We start from the raw sequence: 23820 nt of genomic DNA, 5'->3' as shown, positions 1-23820 counted from the left end.
TACTGTAATGCCCAGCCTGGCACAAAGAAGCACTGTTTTGTCCCTCGGCTGCAGACGTAGATGCTTGGTGGTGACAGTGAGAAGCCAGTCATCTAGGTATGGAAACACACAGAATCCCTGGCATCTCAAGTGAGCCGTGATGACTGCCATGCATTTGGTGAACACTCTGGGGGCAGTAGTGAGACCAAAGGGCAGGGCCTGAAACTGGTAATGACTGGCTCCCAGCCAAAAGCATAAATATTTCCTGGACTGCTTGTCCATTTTTATATGGTAATACATGTCCTGGAGCTCTATTGAGCACATCCAGTCGTCTGTCCCTATAAAGGGAAGTATTGACTGCAGTGTCACTATCCGGAACTTTGATTTCTTTATGGATTTGTTTAGTTTGCCGAGATCCAGAATCGGTCTCCAGTCCTCTGTCTTTTTTGGAACTAAAAAGAACCTTGAGTAAGTTCCGGATCCAATTTGGTCTACGGGGACATCTTGGATGACTCTTTTTTTTCTAGCAACTTGAAAATCTCTTGTGTTGTGCAGCCCTTATGATTGGGTGGAATGTCTGGTATGGACTTGTTTATGGGAGGGGAAGTAGAAAAAGGTATGTGATATCATCTGGATGTGATTGTCTGTACCCATTTGTCTTCAGAGATCTCTAGCCAGGCATTTGGGTACAGTGACAGACATCCCCCCAACTGCCTCCAGAGAAAAGCAGGCGGGCCTCCTTTCAGGAGCACTGGAAGGGCCGCCAGAGAATGCATCTCTGTCACCCTGATTCTGCGGACCTCCTCTGCTGCGAGGTCGGTGCTTTCCATTAGCACCTCTCCCTCTTCCCCTGGGGGAAGTATCACCATGTGCATCAGAGAAACCTCTTTGGGACTTGCGGAACCACATCTTCCCCCCTTTTTGACCTTTGGGATAAGGTCTACACAAGGCAGAAAAATGGACTTCCACGGCAGACAAATGTTTCCCATCCTGCTTGCACCTGGTCAAAGTATCTTTCACCTTTGGTCCAAAAAGGGATGAACAATCAAAGGGGGCATTGGTGAAGGAAGACTTGAAGGGCTCGGCAAAATTGTAAAGACGCATCCAGGAATGTCTCCTTAGGGAAATTCCTGTAGCAGCTGTTCTGCTTGCTTCATTGGCTGCATATGGAATCAGTCTCATGGAGGAATTCACAATGGAGTTGAGGGTGGAGAACTGCGAGGAAACTTTGCCTGTGGTCCCCGAAGCTACAGAACCATGAAGGGTATCTCTTAGCTCTTTGAGGAGATCCCTTTGGAGTCTCGGAAAATGAGTCAGGCAATTCAGCGACCCCAGGGTAAAGGCTGCTAAAGAAAAAGCATGCTTTCCATATCTGTCCATAGTCCGGGACTCTTTGTTGGGAGGATGAACAGATGAGCAGGTCTCCAATAATGCCTTCTTGGTGGCTGCAGCCACCAACATCGCATCCACAGGGACTCCTTTGGTCAGAAACTCCTTTTCGGTAGGGGCAGTAATAAATTTGTTTGGCCTCCGCGGAACCGGTTCCACTGTATCAGGGGAAGTCCAGGCCTTATGTGATATCATGTTAAGTAGTTGGTCATAGGGTGAGTCACCCAGGAGGTGGAAGGGCGAGATACAAAAGCCTCCAGGTATACCAATTCATCCTCTGAAGGGTTGGTGGGCTTCCAGCTACCCCTCTGTTTCAGGATCTCAAGGTTGTCAGCGAGAGAGACATCCTCAGATGGGGACCGTGGGGACCCTTCAGACTCATCCAGATCGGTATGTGATGTAATAGACTCAGGGGAGTCTATGTGCTTCCTCTTGCACGCTCTTGGGACTTCCTCAAAGGGATACTATAGTGAAGTTTCAGAGGAGACAATGCTGCCCAAAGGGGCTTCCTGGGGCTCTGGGACCTCTATGCTGGGAAGGAGTAGGCAAAGAAGAGATTAACAACGGCACCTGTGAGGGAAGCGAAGATGGCTCAAAGAGTGGAGCTGTCTGGGATTACAGCACTCTCCCCATCAGCTCAAAAGCCCCCTCACTCCACACCAAAGAGATCTTCTGCTCCAAGGATGCAGAGGATCGACTCCGAGGTGGAGCGGGTGGGTTCGAAGCAGCTGTAGGAGCTGAGCTCAACCTCGCCGAGGGGTAGAGTCGGCTCGGACAACTGTTCGCACCGACTTCCCTCCCTGGACCCAACAGGTGAGCATCGGCTCCCAGACTCCTCGAGATCCGAAGGACCCAAAGACGTCGGAGCAAATGCCAGAACCGATGATCCTAAAGGCTGTCCCAGTATCAAAGGTTCTGAAACCACCGGGTTCGGAGGAGGAATTGGAGATGGTGCCTTTGACTGTCCCGAATCCTTTGGGGTTGGAGATGATAACATTTTTGCCAGTGCCAGAGCCTTTAGTAATCTCTTCACCACCCACTCCACATCATCATCAGAGAAGCTCCTGGAAGAGCGGGAGGATAATGAGGTAGATCTAGCCCTCTCCAAAATGGGTGATCTCAATATATGTGTAACTGGCTTCAATATAGGAGACTATCTCCTGCTTGGTACCTTTACTGGCTCTGCGGACACTAATGGAGCCAAAGAGGAAGATTCTGGTCTATCAGAGCTAAGAACCCTCAGTTCCGATGCAACAACTTTTTTTGGTGGCTCCGAGGCTGGAGTCGCACTGGTAGGTCTCTTAGAGGCTTTTGAATGCGAAGAGGATGAGCGTAGGTTTGTAGCTCTCTAATGATTCCCGGAAAGGACATTTCAGTAAGCCTCTATCCATCAATTTGTTTTGAGACTCCTGAAGAACTCTACTGCTAAACCCATGACAGATGGTGCATCTGTAAGAGACATTTTTTGGGTGCACTTTTCACATTTCTTAAATCCTGACTCCTTATGTTCTTTTTCTTTCGACATCTTGAAAAGCAGAGGCAAAAAGGCAGGAAACACTCTTCTGTTAAGCAAACAAACTCTCTAGTACTACTATATAAAACACTAACAAACACGGCTCTAACACCAACTACAGAGACTACTACTAGGTGAAACACACCAGAAGCCAGAAGACAGAAAGGTAAAAGGCAAATCTAGCACTACTCTATGGAACTCTAACAACAATTATTATTATTATTATTTTAACACACAACAAAGGTTGAGAGAGAAACAGTATAATTATGAAGGTGAAGAATCCTCTAACTAAAATGGATTCTTCAAGGGAAAAACACACATGGAAAGGGGAGCTGCCCTCTAAGTTAAATGGGCCACTGAGAGCCCTCTAACTTAAACAGATCTCTCTAAAAGGTAGGAAAAAGAACTACACTACAACAACAGAATCAATAGGGATCTATTACACATGGACGTGAGAACCAAATGGATTTTGAAGAAAAATTCTACAACATATCCAATTAAAACAATACTTAACCAACGAGTCAGCAGGGTCACTTCTCAATCACTTGAGTGGCAAGTGAGATCTGCGTAATTTACTTGGTGCATCATGGAATAGGGGTTAGCCTCGAGCCAGTGGAAGCTCTCGAGCTTTTGTATTCGGCCGAGTCGGAACTGATGCTCAGTTCCGAACCCAAACAACCAGCAAGAATTACAGCAAGAAAGGACAACATAACATCAATGATTATTAACGTTCTTTAAAAGTTAAATATCTGTAGAATAAAATACATTTGGGCTAAGTATGGAGTATTTATACACTTAATAGCAATGGTTTAGCCAATGCACATCCCTTACAAGGTATATAGGATCTGCAACCATTTGGGTCTGTACAAGAAGAGTTTAACACAGTATCTTTAAAATAATTTATAATTAATGTTACCACATCTGCTTTTTTTCTTTTAATAGCTGCTGCCTCTTTAAAATAAATCCATTTCTGATTACAGCTAGACCATTGTGTCTATTCCAAATGGGTTTATTGGATAAATATAACTAGTGTCTTAGATTTAAAAACAAATGGAAAAAAATAAATTTATTTTACTTAATGACTGGATTCCCCTTATATTCGATTAATCTACAACTCAAAACACACCATTACAAGGAGAATTAGATTTAAATTAGAACAGGGGGGTAAACTAAGAGGTAGACTGTTGGAACCAAGAGTTTTATTTAGTATTATGTAATGTTATCTAATCACAGAATAAAAAGTAAAATTATTAGGTAATTAAGCAGACAGGTAATAGAAAAATATACTCCTGTCTCTCCCCCCAACTCTAAAGGGACTAACCCCAACCACCCTATATTGAGAGGAGATAAGGAAATAAAAACTGTGTATTATAATTATAAGAATTTTCCCAAAACAGTTATGTACCTACAAAATACAGATCTATTAATAACTGAGAGCATGATAACAGCCATTTCAGCTAAATACCATCTGTAAGAACTCCATATTTGTCAGTGAACACACAGTTTTTTCCACCAGTGTTCTGGACAAATTCTCCCTGATTAACATAAGCATCACTTCAGGCTTCCAAAGAAGGAAGGATTATAGGTTCATAGGTTCATACTAGGCTATCTGCCCTAGGGCATTTATAAGCCTAGCCAGAGTGTGTTTGGCTTTCGCCACCCATTTTAAATTAATTTTGCTATGCCCTTTTTCGAGGTTAGTATACTGTGCCTCTGTCTAACAGTGACACAGAAGTGATACCCGGGGTAAACCTACGATCCCCCATCCACTCATCAAGATTCCTCTTGAAGAGATTCAATGAGGGACTCTGCCTAACCTGGACTGGGATTTTATTCCAGAGTGAAGGGAGCCTCTGGGTTATGAATCTGTCCCTCCAGCATGTCCTATTTATTTCAGTGCTGAGGTTCAAGTCTCTCGAGCGTAGTTCGATGGGATTTGGATTTTCTGAGGTGCAGCATGTCCATTAATTCCGGGTTGGACATGGCTTTATATGTCAGGCACAGATTGCCTCTGAGCAGGCGGTATGCCACTGAGTAGAGCTGGAGTTTCTTTAACCGGGCAGCATATGGCATCTGTTTGAGCCCTTTGATCCTCTTGGTGAGGTACTTTTGGGGTCTTTCCAGTTGCTGCAGGTGTCTGTAATGTACATCCCAAAGGGCATTGTACTCAATTATGGGCCTGATGAGGGATGAGTAAAGAGGCACAATGACCTCCCCTAATCTAGATGTGAATCCCTTCATGATTAGGTGGGCTATATAAAATGTTTTTCTAACCACTTTGGCCACATGGTTGTCAAATGAGAGATTGCTATCAACTTGGGTCCCCAGGTCCCTAATTACTTCTTCCGTACTTAATGGATTACCACTTATGTGGTAATTTGTGGGCACTTTGTTTTTGCCAAAGGGGATGACTATACACTTTTTGGCGTTTAGCTTGAGGCCATGGCTCTGGCATCAGTTGTCTGTTTCTATGAGGCCCTTTTGGAGGATGCGTGTGTCGGCTGGAGAGTCAATTATGGTGTCCAGTTTGCAGTCATCCGCGAACTTGGTCAGCCACAGTCCTTCCGTGTTGGCCTGTACCTCTGAGAAATATATACCGAACAAGAGAGGTCCCAGGACTGAGCCTTGTGGGACGCCACTTGTAACTGGTTTGGAGTCTGACATGGCTCCAGCAATTCTAACCATGTGGGTTCTGTCCTTGAGCCAGTTTGCAACCCATCTAGTGACATAGGGGTTTATATTTAAGCTGGTGAGCTTATCTATAATGCCCGAGTGGGGTATTGTATCAAAGGCTTTTTTTACGAGGTCCAGGTAGGCTGTGTGGACCACCTTCCCCTCGTCAATGGCCTTGGTGACTGTTTCAAAGAAATCAACCAGGTTTAAGAGGCAGGATCTGCCCTTAACAAAGCCGAACTGGGTAGGATCCAGTGTCTGTAGGTCCCCAATATATTTATTTATAAGGTCCATGATGATCCTTTCCATAGCTTTGCAGACCAAGCTAGTCAGGCCTATGGGGCGATAGTTTCCAGGATCCGTTGAGACACCACCTTTGTGGAGAGGGACCACCGTTGCTGTACACCACTCTTTGGGTACATATCCTGTAGTAATGCTGAGATTGAACAGTAATTTTATGTTTGGGTTTAGCTCTTCGTGGAGTTTATGTAGGACGCAGCCCGGGACACCATCTGGTCCCATTGATGCTGTGTTTTTTGCTTTGGAGAGGGCGGCTCTTACCTGAGCATCTGAGATGTCAGGGGGGCAGCACTCTGCTGGGATAGATATTTGCCCTTTTGGTGGGGAGGGGGGGAGAAGTTTGTGCTGAACCTGTCAGCTAGGATGTTGGCAATGTCTGTGAGTTCGGTGTATTTTTTGTCATTTTGGACTAATTCTGAGTATATTTGGGAATTCCCACCCAGGTTCCTAACATAACTAAAGAAAGCCTTGTGATTATCCTTAGTGTCCTGTGCAATTTTTCTCTCAAAGCTGGCCTTAGACAATTTTATGAGTGCCCGTAGTTTTTTGCTAATACTGATCAGAAATGCCTTCCCTTTTTGGGATTTTGCTCTATCATGTAGTAGCTTCCTCCTTCTATTGTATAGTTTGTTTATGGCTGGGGTCCACCAGACAGGACGCCTGCCTTTGGAGGATTGGGTCTTGGTTTTATTTGGGATTGCATGATCCATGCATTCCTGAAGGTGTTCATAGAATGCGTTTATAAAGGATTCTGCGGTCTGGGCCGTATTTTCCACAGGCCTGGGGGCTTTGAAGGATTCCACCTCGGTTTTGAGGAGTGTGAAATTTGCTTTAGAGAAGTTTTTCACTGTGGTTTTCTGGGCAGGGGGTGGGGTCGGGATGTGAATATCCAGTGAGATTAGTTTATGGTCTGATCTTACCAGTGAGGGATACACTTCTGGTCTGGAGCATAGAGTCCCCATGTTGGTGATGATCAGGTCCAGTATCTTTTCCCCTCTTGCGGGAGTGGTAACAAGTTGTTCCATAGCATTTCAGTTTATAAATTCTAGGAACCTTTGGGCTAGGGTGCTGGAGCTAGAGTAATGCTCCCAGTCTATGTTTGGGTAGTTGAAGTCGCCCAATATAATGGTGTTTGGAGAGACCTTCATATTTTCCAGTGTTCTCAGGAAGGCCGAGTGGAGTTCCTGGGTTTGGGAGGGTGGTCTGTAGCAGGCTATAAACTGGAAGGCAGTTTTACCCACTGTATACCCACTTAATACAATAAATAAACAGCATAAACCCCCACAGGAGGTTGGATGTTTTGCATACTGCTAAATAGAGTGGTCTTGATTTATCAGTTCAGCATAAAGAGTTAAAACTATGAGGAGCTAACAACATTCATCCAGTAGTCCTGGATTTAATTCAGTCATTTTCTACTGGCAAACTGTATGTATTTGAGGAAATGAGTTAGCCAAGGTCCACCCTTGAAAAGAGAAATCTTAGTCTACTATGCTTACTGGGCTGAATTTTCAGTAAAGCACCTAGGTATTTTACTTCTACCCCTCTTCTTAAAACACAACAAGAAGTACCATAGGAACAGATAACCCCATTAAAGCCCTAAAAAAATATTCCATTTTCACACCATGGAGGAGTTCAGTTCATTGGTATAATTTCACAGTAAAAAAGCCAGAGGAGTAAAACTACTCTACATCAGCTCAGACTGCTGATCTGTCACAGCAAAACATAAACAACAAAAAATAATTAAGCTTACAACATGCTACCGAGTTAACACTCTAACTGGAAACAGTGAGAACTGCTCATCAGTCATCTGGTATGTCTCAAGAACAGCAAGCAAACAAGTCAAAAGTAAAACTACAGCTGATTATATCACCAAAGTAGGCTGCAAAAGGGCCAAAGGGAGTAATTTTCATGCATATGCTATGGAGCGAATCATTATGGAACTCATAAATGGAGAGACTGGGAGCCTCCATTCACTGGACCCCACACAGTTCGGCTTCGTCAAGGGCAGATCATGCCTCCTGAACCTGGTGGATTTCTTTGAGACAGTTACTCAGGCTATAGATAAGGGAAAGGAGGTACACACGGCTTACCTTGACCTTGCTAAAGCATTTGACACCATTCCCCATTCAGGTATTATTGATAAGCTCACCAGCCTGGGCATAAACCCTTACGTCACAAGATGGATTGCAAACTGGCTCTCAGAAAGATCCCATATAGTAAGAGTAGCGGGATCTATGTCCGAATCCAGACCAGTAACGAGAGATGTGCCTCAGGGCTCTGTCCTGGGGCCCCTTCTGTTTGGCATATACTTCTCAGAAGTACAGGCAAGCACGGAAGAGCTGTGGCTGACTAAGTTTGCGGACGACTACAAACTGGGTGCTATAATAGAGTCTCTGGCCGACATGGAGATCCTCCAGAAGGGCCTAAATGAGACTGATGCATGGTGTCAAAGCCATGGTCTCAAGCTAAATGCAAAAAAATGTGTAGTAATCCCCTTTGGAAAAAACAGAGTACCCGCAAACTACAACATAGGAGGTAATCCCCTGAAATCTGAAGAAGAAATAAGGGATCTAGGGACCCAAGTAGATAGTCAGCTTTCCTTTGATAACCATGTTGCCAAAGTGGTTAGAAAATCCTTCTATGTGACCCATCTGATCACGAAAGGGTTTGCATCAAGATCTAAGGATGTAATGGTGCCCCTCTACTCTTCCCTCGTCAGACCCATTATTGAGTACCAATGCACCAATTGGAATGTACCTGGCTAGACATCTCCAGCAGCTGGAGAGACCACAGAGGTACCTAACCAAAAGGATTACTGGCCTCAAACAGTTGCCCTATGCAGCACGACTGAAAAAGTTAAGACTGGTCTCTGTTGCATACCGCTTTCTCAGAGGCAATCTCTGTCTAATGTACAGAGCCATGTCCAACCCAGAATTGTTGAACATGCTCCATCTTAGCAAAACCAAATCTACTCGAGCTACATGCTCTAGGGATATAAACCTCAATACAACAATGAATAGAACATGCTGGAGGGATAGATTCACTTCGCAGAGACTTCCCTTACTATGGAACAGGGCCCCGATCTACATAAGACAGAGCCCCTCACTATCACTCTTCAAGAGGAATCTTGATGAGTGGATGGGTAACAGAAAGTTCACACCAGGGATCACACCAACAGCACTACTAGATAGGGGCCAAGGGTACTAGCAGCTAGTACAAGGGTCTAGGGAACTACTAAAGGGGCGGTGAATACCGCACAACGTGGCTGGGCTAATATATGCCTTCGGGCAGATAGCCCAGTACCAACCTATGAACCCATAACACAATACTCAAAGATTGTGTTACTTAGTACTGAAATCATCAGTTACAGTGTAAGCTGTCCAAGTCTGATAAAAAATCAATGGCCTGCAGGCTGAAGGGTGAAACTCAGTTATTGCTAAGGCTACAAAAGAAGCTATAGCCACTTGTTTGATGGTAAATCAGATCAGAGCAAAAAGACAATTGACCTTGGTGAGGACTGACAAAGAAGGCAAGAGAGGTTTTCTGAGAAGTACCAAAAGTCTCACCTTGAAGTTAGTAGGTCTGCAATGCGGTATGTCCCTTGCTTCTCTGTTTTAATGTCACTACCAGCAACATTGTAAAGCTTGCTGGTAGTAACACAGAGGAGGAATTTACCTTCCCCTTCTTCAAACATGCCTTTTTTTTACACAATTTGAAGGTGTTGTTAGGTGTCTGAAGAGTCAGCAAAAGGTAACTAGCTGTGCATCTGACATGAATGCAAAATCACAAAAAGCAACCATATAAAAGGCGCAAGTCAGTTACACAAATTTATTTTGTTGTATTCAGTGGAGAAAATGAGATAGATAAATACTCCTGGAGATCACCACTGGCATTTTAAAGTGTGTAACAGTTATTTACTTAGTCTTTTTTGAATCAGACAAGATTGATTAGGCACAGCTTAAAGTACTCAAATATGAAGAATCAAATTAAAATCTGCAAAATGCAACTATTTTACACCTCTATACTAACAGATACTGCTGAGAAGATATAAACCATACAAAAGACAGATACTGACGAGAACAAAAGCGAGCTGAAGGATAGCATCAGCTACTGGTTCTATTTGTAAAATATACTGCTAATTTAAGAAAAGGCTGGACAACACAAAATATGAGATCAAGTCATGGAGTCAGATGTTTCCTTCTGCCTTTTAATGTTGCATCCAAAAGAACAAAAGTTTCAGTGTCATGGGTTCAGTGTCATCAAGAAGATCACAAAAACAGAAACTGCAATGGAGAGAAACAAAATAAAATGGGCTCTAGAAAACAGGAAAAACACATTATAAGAAATATAAATAGTAAATCTGAACTGAAAAAGGCGGAGACGGTTTCAATATGGGGGGTGGGACAAGACACCTCAAAAAAAAATCAAGTTAGAAGACAAATCAGTAATGACTAGAGAGAGGAATGGTGATGCAGGAATGTATGAGAAGTAATGAACACTGAAAACTGCCAGTAGAAGGAGTCTTACCTGCTAGAATGCCACTGAAGCAGAGGTGAGAACCCAACACAGACATAAAAAGTTAATTCAGTAACTCCTTTTTTTTTTTTTTAAATTTTCCTTGCCTTGTCTTTGGCATTTCACATTATGTTTTATTTCTATAAATCAGAATGAGTTTGGGGCACTTAATAATTTAAAGGTTGGCTTAAAAGGGTGTATCCCTCACTTTAAAAACTGACAAGCTACTGTAGCAGTATGCTCATTTTCTGCTTCTAACCCTCATGCCTATCTTTCTCCTTTCTTTTTAACTTCCAATGCTCCCAATTCTATTGTACCTACTGTTCTGCATAATCTGTGGGCTTCAGCTTATATACACATTTCTCCTATACTACAGTAGAATGAACTGCAGTAAAATTACTCAATTACTTTAATTCCCTGTTGTGTATTTGCTGTTTCTTTTTAATGATTAAATGCAATCATTTTTGTTTGTGCTACATCTTACTAATGTCTGATTTCATTTGATAGACTGAGCCTGAAAATGGTTCTAATGGATCAGTGCTCCCATCATAGTTAAAAAAAAAAAAAAATATAATACATAAAAAATAAATAAATGTACCTGAATTATACCTCTCAAATGTCCACACTTTTGCAGAATGTCCACATTTTTGTTTTATATTGTTGGTCTGTTCCTCATGACATTTGGTTTTCTGGTGCATCATTGAGGACTGAAGTCACTAAATAAGGACACACATTTGAGTTTCAGATGTCATACCCTACAAAAACTGAACGTTAATACAAAACCTGTTATTCTAACAACTTTCTAAGTTTCTAAGAAGAATATTTTAAAATGTGCCCCTGATTTTTTCCATATTTATTATTGATCTCCACCCTGTCATCCCAAATGCTAACTGCATTCAGTATGCAGATGACTCCACGTTGATCTGCACTGGTAACACCCAGTCTGAGATGCATTCATGTACTCAGTGTACTTTCAACCTAGTTGAAAATTGTCTTGCCGACCGATGTCTTATTATAAATCCCAACACAACAAAGCTACTACTTTTCTCCCCCACCCAAGAATCCCCAATGATATATTTCTCCATTAAGTCTAACAATGGCACCATAATCTCCCCAGATGTGCAAACAAAACTCCTTGGGGTAATTGTTGACAACAATCTCAAATTTGATGCTCACATTAATAAAATGATAAAATCCATTAATAAACTGGGCTCACTATATAGAATAAAACCATTCCTTAACCCACCTGCTAGGACTGCCATCACCCGCTCCCATCTGCTCTCCACCCTCTTCTATGCTTCCCCTATACTTGCCAACCTAAACAAAATTGAACTTAACAGACTCTCTGCCTGTTTACAATAACATAGCTAGATTTGCCACTGGCCTGCCCTACAGAACACATCACTGCATAAACTAAGAAATCTTGGTTGGCTGGAGCTATGTAGGCAGATTCAGTATAACCAACTTATTGTGGCTCATAAAGTACTTAACCAACCTGACATTACACCTGCTTTGAAAAATATCATCTGTCCCCACACCAACCTCAGACCACTTCGCTCATCCAATATACTTATAGTACAACCACCAAATTCAACAACTCAGCCGGTGACTCCATGTTTGCCAACTCTGTAGGCAAAACCTGGAACTCACTACCTGCTGACATCACATTATACACTACCCTATCTCAATTCAAGAAAGCCCTCAAGCAGTACTTCAAGACTCAATGGCTATGCCCTTGCGATAAGCCTGACTAAATATTTGGTAACACTGGGGTATCATTATTATATTGTTGATGTATATCTACTGTATTGTAATTTAGTTTAACAGACGATAGGCATGTTAGATTATTTAACCTACACTCCGAGTGGCTAATAGACTGTGTTTAAATTGCTTGTAATTATTCTTTAGTGTGTACTATGTCAATTTTGCCTGTATAACTTCCTTTGGAGCTTTTCTCCCCAGGACTCCGCTGAAAATGGACATGTATCCAGTCGGACTATCCCGGTCTACAAATATAAAATAAAATAAATAAATTTTGAGCATTTGTCCACCCATATCCAGAATTCTTACGCTAAGAGCTTCAGAGGTATGAAATGGACTTTTAGGTGAAAAAGCATCAGACCTCACAAACTGCACAATATTCCCCACAGTATCACACTTATATAGAGTACAATGTGTCACAAAAAATGTTAATTTACACAGTTAATCAAAAGGATGAAAATGATCACATTCTAGGAAAGTAAAAGGTGTTAAAGGGCAAACTAATTTTATATATATAATATAATATATATATATATATATATATATATATATATATATATATGTGTGTATGTGTGTGTGTGTATGTGTACACACACACACATATATCATATATATCATATATATATATATATATATATATATATATATATATATATATATATATATATAAAAACAGGTGTTCTTTTCCTTTTTGCTTTTTTTTCAGTATTTTAAGTTTTGATATAAAATTATCAGCATTTTTATGGTTAGCAGAGTTTATCTTTTGCAGACCTGTGCTTAAATCATAAAGGTATATATGTGGACGTGTGTGCACACTTGCTCTGGACTCTATGATCCATGGAATAGTAAGTGTGAATGCACGTGTGTGTGTGTCTGTCTGTCTGTGTGGTGAATACACATTTGTAAATGTGTGTGTGTGTGTGTGTGTGTGTGTATGGTGAATATACATTTGTAAATGTGTGTGTGGTGAATACACACTTGTAAATGTGTGTGTGTGGTGAATACACATTTGTAAATGTGTGTGTATATATCTATATATCTATATATATATATATATATATATATATATATATATATATATACACACACACACACACATATATATATATTATATATATATATATATATATATATATATATACGTTTTCTTCTGAATATGTATGTGTGTAAGGCAAGTCTGCGGGTAGTAGCTGCAATGTTTTTTTATTCTGTATTCAGCAAAACAGAACGTTTCATTGGCAATGACAAAACTCATCACACCTGCATATCATCTACAGCACAGAAAAGTGTTTCCTGCAAGGGCACAATATGGGGGGGGTAGAAACTTCCATAACCTCAGTGTTAAGTGAGGTTATTAAATGAAGAACTCATTTAAATTCAGCAATTCCATTAGGATTTTCCAGCAAAATAGGACTCAACAAATCAATGAATCCTGTGTCTTTTGGAAAATTTCTCCACACACACACACATATTTTGATAGATACATACATATAAAAATGATTTTTTTTAAAATATATTGGCCATTCTGTTTATTGGATCAGTATCTCATGAAAAAATCTGCATGACACAACTTAGCAAGCCGGGCCCCAGCTCTTCAATAAAATGTGTAGGAATAAGACTTACTCCCTCATTTGCATGACTCACGGTAGTGCTTGTTGTATTGTTTTGCAGGGTTGTGGTTCGCAGCAATTTTTAGCTGCACAGTTATCCAATGAAGAGCAGACTGATGTAACTGATAAATCATTAGTTACTTATATACATATGTGCATATCCATATTATGTAATTTTTAACTATATTCTCTGTACAAGGGTAAGGGCCATTTGCAATGGGGGCCTAGCAGCATGGTCAGCTTGTTTAAGTCACTTGAAACATCACACAGTAGGTGACAGGAGAGTAAGTGAATCAAACCCAGGGTTAGAATAAGAAGTATATTAACAGCTCACAGACCTAATCCTCTACATTATCCTGCCTGATAACATCTGCAACTGCATTTTCAAGCACCTGCTTAAGACTTCCAACTCAGTCCCTATCATTATGTGACCATATTGAGATAGACAAGATAACTGTGCTGTTATTTTTAGCCTAGTAGTGAAAAAGGCAGATTGAAGGCCATTTATCCAGCTGTATGTTTTTCCCCCTTTTTATTTTAAATCCCCCGCCAACATGGACGCACACATGCATGCACACACACACACACACACACACCGCAATGGGGTAATATGAATAATATTAAATTAAGACAAAACAGAAAAGAAAGATTTTTTTTATCTTGCTTTTGTTTACCAGATTTGTCCAACTGGGTTTAGTCAAAAACTCCTTTTCAGCATAGGCCCAGGAGAAAAGCTACAACATATTACAAACATTTTTAAACAGGCATTAAGTAATATACATTAATAACTGTACATACATTTGCAAATAAGATTACATTCAAATGAAATCAAGGTAACTATTAAAGTATAAAAGATACTTAAGCATTAGCAAACACTGAACACTGAGCATTTGAAGAGGTGTATTGATGGGCTTGTAAAATTAATAATAGGTCACATGATTAGGGCTTTAAATTCAAAGAAACGGAGGTGAAGGAACGAACTAAGTAGTGTAGGAAATGTTACTAACAGCTAAGGTATAAAGCAGGTTTACAGATAATGATATATATGACTATCATATGGTTTATATGAGAAGTAAAGAGGTGGAAGGTGAGCAATGTCACAAAACTATGTTTTCCTTCCAACATCAATTATATCTCAAAGATGGTGTAAAATATGTCTTAAGGATACTATAAAGTATGTAAGTACCGTTGCAGGAACTATTTTACATAAAATTAAAAAATATGTATATACCAACAATAAAACACAAACAAACAATTTAAAAGATAGACCATTTTTTAAGCACAATATTGCTCTTCAGGATGGTTGGTACAGAGAAATAACAGATCTTTCAGGAGTGGGGAGGCCCTCCACCTATGGTGTCAGGCCTCACAACCTGCCTGAATGTTCCATTATTTCCCTGTAGTGTCCCTCAGTGCAATGTAAAGGTAAAATAATTGACTGTAGTAATACCACTGAATGCCTCATACTGGTGAAACATATTTTGGCTTGATTTTAAACATATCCCACCTACCACAAGACTAACTTATACACAAAAAGTGGGCCAAGGACTGCCTGTATTTACTTTTGTGTTTTATACTGGTTTATTGGTCTCCTGGTCAGAGGTTCAAAACTGACTGCTGGAAGCTCAAAAAGAAAGGTCTGTGGCCTGAATAGCTGTTTCTCCACAAATTAAAAAATATGCTAATTCTGAAGCCAGAACTGAGAAATGAGAAGTTTGCTGCACCCCTTGTAAAAAGTATTAAGCATGGCGCACATTATATGTTCTTCACAAATGGGGTTTCTATGGGAAGAAAACAGCAGGGAAAGGATGGGACAAGTATGAAACATTTAAATGGAAAGGCACTACTAGCTAGTGATGCTAAGACTAACAGCTTTACTGAATGCAGACAGATCACATTTACTCTGAAAACAAAGTGACATCTACAACTGCATTATACTTTAAACTATCCTAGGACAAATCACTGGACTACTATAAACAATCCATATGACCAAGTATATGGGTAACTACAAATGTAGTACTTATGGCAGTCTCCCATTTACTTTAAAACAGACAGACTTCATGGGACATCTGTGCAATGTACAGAACAGGGAATACAGATTTTACATAAAGGTTTCCCAAAATACCACTGAACTCTACTAGTTCAACATGTGTACACTACAATATTGCAAAAATCGTACATGGAAATACTCTAACTGCTCACAAGTCATTATCAAACAATATGTAGAAGATACTACTACAGATTTTATATTTTAATCCAAACTTTGCAAGGAAAAGAAACAGCAGCAGCCTGGAGTGTACCATAAGCTGAAATGCAACAACATAAAAAATAAATAAAATAAAACAGCAACACAAAACTTATGTGTGTGTAAAATCTTACTATAACAGCAGATGTCCTTCTCTTCACTGTTGCAGTATTCTAAACAGAAGGGATCTCCCACCCAGGGCAGCCTGATGGTCGGCCTGTATACCAAAGCCTACACCTACAAAAGCCATTCTGACTAGTGCTTTACTCCATCAAACAAACAAACGCAAACAAATGAAAACAGTGCAGTTGTCTGCAGACTGTACAGAGCCAGTTACTAGTGAAAATACAAACAAAACTGAAGATCCTGGTCTCAGTCAAAAACATTTTAACACATCATAAAAACATTAATTACAAAATATTACATCATCTCTATTCAATAATCAAATATTAAATAAGTTATAAAGTCAAAATTGTTCTTAAAAACTCAACCCTCTAAAAACTAATCTGAAATTTGATCAAGTTTTAGAACACTGGCAATACTTATAGTTTCATTTATACCTGGATACCTAGAGGCATCCATAAACAATTGCCATCTCAGTTCTAATACATCTAAATGTATATCCAAAATACTCCCTTTCTCATCCTCATTAAGATGCTGCAGAATCAAAAATTTAAAACAATGTGTGAAGTTTTCACTTATATGTCTAAACAATGCACTGGTTGCACTAGCATGCCTGATGTCACCTAAATGTTCAGCCATTCTGATTTTTAAATGTATGTTGGTGAATTATGGCTTACTGGAAGTTATGATATTGCTTTAAGAATTTTAATTGTTGCCTAATTGAATAATTGATGGGTGTATTTAACTTGGTTGGGTAAGGTTAATTCTTTGTTCTGAAGAAGTCTCTGTAGTGGAGAGGAAAGCGCTTAACTGTTTTTGGAATAAACTGTGGTGTCCTGTTTTATTCTGTGGTTTGCTGAGTTCCAGTTTGTGGTTTGGTATTCGCAGGAGGATGGACGAGCACATTTCCAATCAGGACATTTTCAAATTATTACAACAAATTAATGACCAGTTGGGAGAGCATACAACTCAAATCAAAAGCCTGATGGATAGACCAGCTGGTGGTGTTTCTTTTGGGAGCTTGGGCATCCCCTTAACCCAACCAACCCCAAACTTCATTGATTCGCAATCAGAGAGGCCCCTTGAAACAGAGGAGATTCAGATAAGTGGACATGGTAAAAGTGATGAACTTATGCAAAATATTCCCATGCGTGCTCAAGGACTGATTAATGTTTCAAATGGGCTTTTAAATCACTGGAAAGAAAATCAATTTTCATTTAGTGGAAATGGTGAACATGCTGCCTCTGAACAACAGTCCACTTTAAGTGAGAAGTTGAAACAATTTGAAAAAGATTTATTGGTGTTTAAAAAACTGCAGCTTGTGAATGCATATTTAAGTAAGAATATTGAATTAAAACAGGTGCCCCATGGTTTAAGCATGTGGAGATATCCAAATGGGGTAAAGTCTAATATAGACTATTTAAATGAAGTGCATTCACTATTTGATAGGGCCAGACTTGATCTTATGACATTAATGATTAAATATAATAGAATTAGAATGGATAAAATTGCAAAAGAATTGGATGATTTAGATCAGTCCATTAAAACTGACAGTGAGTACAATAATGGTAAAAATCTTGCTGTGTATCAAAACATTCACATTCAAATTAATTCTATCTGTAACACTATATATGTGCGTAAAGAGAATAAGTTGAAAAGAGACATTAAGGAATACCAGCAGGATCATGTGGATCCCTTTTCGAGGGAGTTTGACCAGCAGGGGCGGAGTTTGGATGCGAGTAATGAAGGGGAAGTGGCGAGTGATGACTACAACCGCCAGGGAGGGAGAATGCAGCGTACGGATTCAACGGTTTGTACCCAAGAAGAAGTGAGACGTTTGGACTGCCTAAGGGATAAGGGAAGTGTATCAAACGCTTCTTCCTCCTCCTTTTCGTACCCTGGTAGAGGTCGGCAACAGCAATGGGCACAGGGGGCGAGGTCCAAGGACAAAAAACTATTGAACTATGGTGAATATCCGGTGCCGCCACGTTTGTTATCCCTGAGTTGTAGTGGTGGTTATTGTGAGCAGAGCGTTCGAACCATGGACAGCATAAAGGAAGTAATCAAAGACTATTTGGGTATAATAACGGAGAAAACTACCCATGTTGAAGATACTGTTAAAACTGGTGTAAAAGGAACTGGTATGAACGCTGTGTGTAGTAAGTCCATTAATAATATGGGCATGGTCTTTGAAATGTCGAATAGAGTGCTAGATTGCCAAATGATTGGGGGGGATTGCACACACAGCAATGTGTTTGAAAATTGCGATGTATTCAATGTTGAAACAAATGCAAAATATTTTAAATCAGGTAATATTAGAAGGATAAATGGTGATGTGCAATGTGATTTACTCAATGCAATTTCTAAGAGTGGGTCCGGTGAAATTATGGTTTGTGAACCTTTTGTGGACTGTTTTGGAAGAATGGATGGTTGCTTGGAGGGGTTTGTAAGGCGGATATGGAAGCGATGAACAACAGTATAACGGTTGTGAATAGGTATGGTACTGAAAAAGGAAATGTTGTTTGCAATATTTTTAATCATGGTAGTCCAACAGAAAAGGACTCAGACCGAGAGGGGGGGGGTTGGATATACTAGTTGTGGTGATATAGATAAGGGTGTTATTTATGAGATTAATAACACCCTTATGGAATTGTCCATTTATTCTGACAATATTCAGGAAATTGGGTCAGGTAATAACATTGGAAACAATTCAAATGATATGGAACAATCTGTTAATGCACCTGGCTTGGGAATAGTTAATGATGTAAGTAGTCATGATATGGTAGCAATCAATAATATTGATAATGAAAGTGAAAGAATGTTGAGTTATTGGCAGAATGTTTAGATAAACAGTTTGATTTTAGTATGGAGGGCCCTGAGACAGTAACTATAATAAAGGGGATTTCAAAATTTATAATTATTCTAAAATGGAAATTATTATGAAGCATGCCAATTTTTTAGCAAAAAGTTTCACATTTGTCCCATGTAGAAATGGGAATTTGGTGGAGTCCCTTATTGATTTGAAGAAATATACAAGAAAATTAAACCTACAAATTTGTTTTGGTCATGATACAAATACTGGGGTCAGTGTAAAGGTAAATGGAAAAAAATAGTATTTTTAATCTGCCTTTAAATAAAATGGTGGAATTGTTTGAGAAAAGTTGTGAAAAATAAATAAGGAAAAGGTATAGTTATAATAGGAAGGCTGATTACTCGAATTTGACAGAGGAAGAAAAGCAATTTATGTTGGGATTAGTTAAAGACCCCACCATCAGATTTATGAAGCCTGATAAAGGAAGTGGGGTGGTGGTAATGGAGAGAGGTGACTACCTAGATGGCATGAGTAATATTTTAATGGATGATTCATATGATGAAAGTTCTTTTAACGAAATTAGGGTGGCATACAGAAGGATTGATCTGGCACTGGATGACATGGTTTTTCAAGGCCAAATTGATGTGGATGAGTATCATTATTTAAAAAATGAGTTTCCTAGGGTGCCAAACATATTTGGCATACCTAAGATACACAAGGGGCTGACTAATTTAAAATTCCAGCCTATTGTAGATAGTAAAAGAAGTAAAACGTATTTTATTTCTAAATATTTGGATGTTTTGATGCAAAAAGCTTTGTCTTTTTTTGATTATATAAGCAAAGATTCTTGGCAGTTTATCAATAAGTTAAATGGCACTGAATTATCAAATGATGTGTTTATGGTTACTATTGACGTAGTAAATGTTTTCTGTTATTCCACAAGATATAGGGATAATGTGGTTGGAACAACAGCTATATAAAACCAAAATGTTTGATCAAGATGAGATCAATAAAATAATTGTGTTAATGGAGTTAGTGTTAAAGAACATCTACATTTGGTTTGAAGGGATTTATTATAAACAAGTTAAAGGAGTAGTAATGGGGGCCGCTTGTGCCCCCATTTTTGCCAATCTCATAATGTCCTCCTGGGAACAGGAGCACTTGTTCAATAGTCAGTATAGGGGCCAAATAGTACATTATACTAGGTTTTTGGACAATTTGTTCTTGATTTGGAAAGGCACAGAGGACAGCCTTAAGGAATTTTTACTATACATTAATGGAACTGTAGAGTTTTTCAAATTTACTTTTGAATATAATAACGAACATATAGTATATTTAGATGTTGATTTAACCATTGATTATGCCCAAATGAAAACAATTTTAACTAAAATACACAGGAAAACAACTTTTTCTAATTCGTATTTAGATTATGGGAGTTGCCATCCTGAATATCAAAAAAAGGGAGTGGTGAAAGGGCAATTGATAAGGGCAGCCACGATGGTTAGCTCTGAAGCTGATTTTTTGGTTGAGTTGGAATTTGTCATATGTTCAAGCAAAGGGGATATCCTGATTGGCTTTTGGACGAGTTAACCAAAGAGGTTATTTCTAAGCGTAAATATGGGGTATATAAACCAATTTTGGGTTATGGATTTGTTAGAAATACCAGTAGTAAGAGACCAAGGGATGACTTCAACTTGTCCTTGGTTCTAACATATAATGGGATGGCTAATTCCATTATTGAGGTGTTAAATGATCATTGGGAAATTCTGCATTTTGATGTTGGTATAGGTTCCAAATTAGGTAAGAACCCCAAGCATGTTTTTAGGAGAGACAAATGTATTAAGAATATCCTTGAGGGGGTAAGACCTACATACAAGATAAATAGAAAAGTGGGGAATTTCAAATGTAATGCCTGTTCTTTTTGTCTACATATATTAGAAACTGATGATTATGTGAAAATTAATGGACAGAAGCTGCATATTACGAGTCATTACAACTGTAACAGCAAAAGGGTGATTTATATGGCTAAATGTCAGGAATGTCCCATTTTCTATATAGGCAAAACTAGTAGGAAATTAAAAACTAGAATGGGTGAACATTTAGGTGACATCAGGCATGCTAGGGCAACCAGTGCATTGTTTAGACATACAAGTGAAAACTCCACACATTGTTTTAAATTTTTGGTTCTGCAGCATCTTAATGAGGATGAGAAAGGGGGTATTTTGGATATACATTTAGATGTATTAGAACTGAGATGGCAATTGTTTATGGATGCCTCTAGGTATCCAGGTATAAATGAAACTATTAGTATTGCCAGTGTTCTAAAACTTGATCAAATTTCAGGTTAGTTTTTAGAGGGTTGAGTTTTTAAGAACAATTTTGACTTTTTAACTTATTTAATATTTGATTATTGAATAGAGATGATGTAATTAATGTTTTTATGATTTTTAAATGTGTGTTGGTGAATTATGGCTTACTGGAAGTTATGATATTGCTTTAAGAATTTTAATTGCTGCCTAATTGAATAATTGATGGGTGTATTTAACTTGGTTGGGTAAGGTTAATTCTTTGTTCTGAAGAAGTCTCTGTAGTGGAGAGGAAATTGCTTAACTGTTTTTGGAATAACCTGTGGTGTCCTTTGGAGTGCTCACTTTCTTCTGTACAATTTACTAGTACAACAGACAAGGCATCATGGTTGACTGCATACCTGATTATTACCCTTATTACCAAACACAGTTACTGAGGTTGAAGAGATGGCTAATTTGCTCAATAATTATACAACCATATCTGCCATTCAGCTTCATACATAGGTTACAAAAATACATAAATTCTGCTACTCTACAAATAACTGAACATTTGAACCTGAATCTTTTATCAAATATCTCTGAGAAGCTAACAAGGTTTCGGCCCTTACCCTACAGCTGGAAGAGGCTATGAATCACTTTAATCATACTTTGTTGAGCATTTTCAATAATATGGCACCCACACATAAGCATAATCATCGGCATGTCTAATCACTCCTGAATTTCTCCACAAATCAAGCCAGTTATAATTAACATAAACACTTGGATTAGTTTGGAATAATTCCATTTCAAAATCTAATCCCATGTTTTGACAGTCATCCAGTCTTATTCCATTTTTAACTGATATCCAAAAATAAAGTACACCAGACTAGCCAGTAAGAAGGATTACATTGTCACTGCAACAAACACGAGCGTGACATCAATCTAAAACAAAATTCGTAAACTCTGTTAATTCAAGACAAATCCTGGACATACTACAATGTTCTCTAGATCATCAATGTACTACTCTTTTTGCCAATCCTCTTCTGAAGTTTGACTTAGGTAGAGTTCATCATTTAACTAAGACCCCCTCCTCTCATCACTGCTATCTTCCATAATACAGTATCACCTCACTTAGTATACAAAGTTATTTGTAAACTAAAACTTGGATCAACATCTGCTAATAATCATGCATTAGAATGTTTGAAGCAATTAGCCAAAAGGTCACAGCAGTAACAGTTGGATATCCTAAAGAAAGCTGAATAACTATCATTAGCATGCTTGTTTTGCTAAGTGTTTTTTTCCCCATTGCCTAACGACCATTAGCTCTCTCATTTCCATCCTACTCATTTGATCTTCTTCTTCAGCAATAGTCAGCTGCAAAAGCCTTCACGCAGGGAATCATCAGGCAGGTTTATAACCCCTCCCTTTGGTGGGGGATGTGCAACCCACTTCACTGCTGGGGCAGCAATACCTTCATCATGTCAGTGCATGCTGCTGTGCACCTTCATTGCAGGTGCACAGCAGCATGTCAGTGCATGCTGCTGTGCACCTGCAATGAAGGCCAGCATGCAGCTGCTTGTTCAGTTGCACCCCAGCCTTAGGATGCTTCTGTGTCTGGCACCCCCTCCTCCTGTGACCCAGAATGTCCAGTATGGTCATGCCCTTTCTTCTAATGCCAGCTCCCATACATGTCAGAGCTACACTCTGGTCTTCTGGGTCATAGTTAGGGCTTTATCCTGCTGCACAAATGGAGACAGAAGTAATTAGCATGTTTAAAAAATGCATTTTACACACACACACACACACACACACACACACACACACACACACACTCACGTATTTATGTATGTACCTCAGTGTACTCTATCCCTATTTTACTAGTTAAAAAATATTCATATTTTATATATGTTTCATGAAACTGATGTATATAGTAGGCAGACATAACTTGTTTACACAATCCGTCTCCAACATAAGAGTTTAGTTTGCTTTTAAATTCAGTTAAACTAATTACTTTGTCATGTGTGTAATGCAACTAACATAGTCTTGGAAGAAATGTCACAAACCTATCTCTTCTCTTCACTGGATTTCTTCTCTAGGAGCAGATTACCAGACCTCATGCTAGCTATAATGGAAATTGTCCTTTTAAAAGTAGGAACTCAAAGAGAGCTTGATCAGCCAGTGCACTGAAAGCTAGATACACGTCATTCCTAGTTAAACTGTATCTTAATTGTAAAATAACAGGTGAGTTTAAACACTGAAAAGCTAACTAACTTGGTATAGATTTAGAAAGCTTACCAGGCCTAAACCTGAGGTTGTTGCATTTTCAAGCTTATTTCATAATCACTAGAGAATATTACCACAATTAGTCAATTACATTAAAAATGTCTACAATAAAGATAAACTGCATGCTTAAGGCATCACTTCACTGCATATAAAACAAAATAACAAAATATCCTGAAGCTGATATTGCACAATATTCTTCACAATGGCTTACTGGATTTGTCTACAGTGTTGCAGAGTTCAGATGTTCAAAAATAAATATTTCCTAATATATTAAAAACACTACTCAGAGTAATTAAATCCAGCTGACATGAAACTCCAGGTAAGAAAAGAAC

The 23820-nt window shown here is 39.1% G+C and overlaps 1 protein-coding gene across 1 annotated transcript in view; it reads right to left on the bottom strand.

Moving 5' to 3' along the window:
* KIAA0586 (KIAA0586 ortholog) overlaps nucleotides 1-23820 on the bottom strand; it is a 4394667-nt gene that overhangs the window by 2625234 nt on the left and 1745613 nt on the right. The gene's annotated exons all lie outside the window — the stretch shown is intronic.

The sequence above is a fragment of the Protopterus annectens genome, chromosome 6.part0, assembly GCF_019279795.1.
Source record: "Protopterus annectens isolate FY-2018-M chromosome 6.part0, PAN1.0, whole genome shotgun sequence".
Taxonomy (NCBI): domain Eukaryota; kingdom Metazoa; phylum Chordata; order Ceratodontiformes; family Protopteridae; genus Protopterus; species Protopterus annectens.
This window is presented reverse-complemented; position numbering and strand designations above follow the sequence as displayed.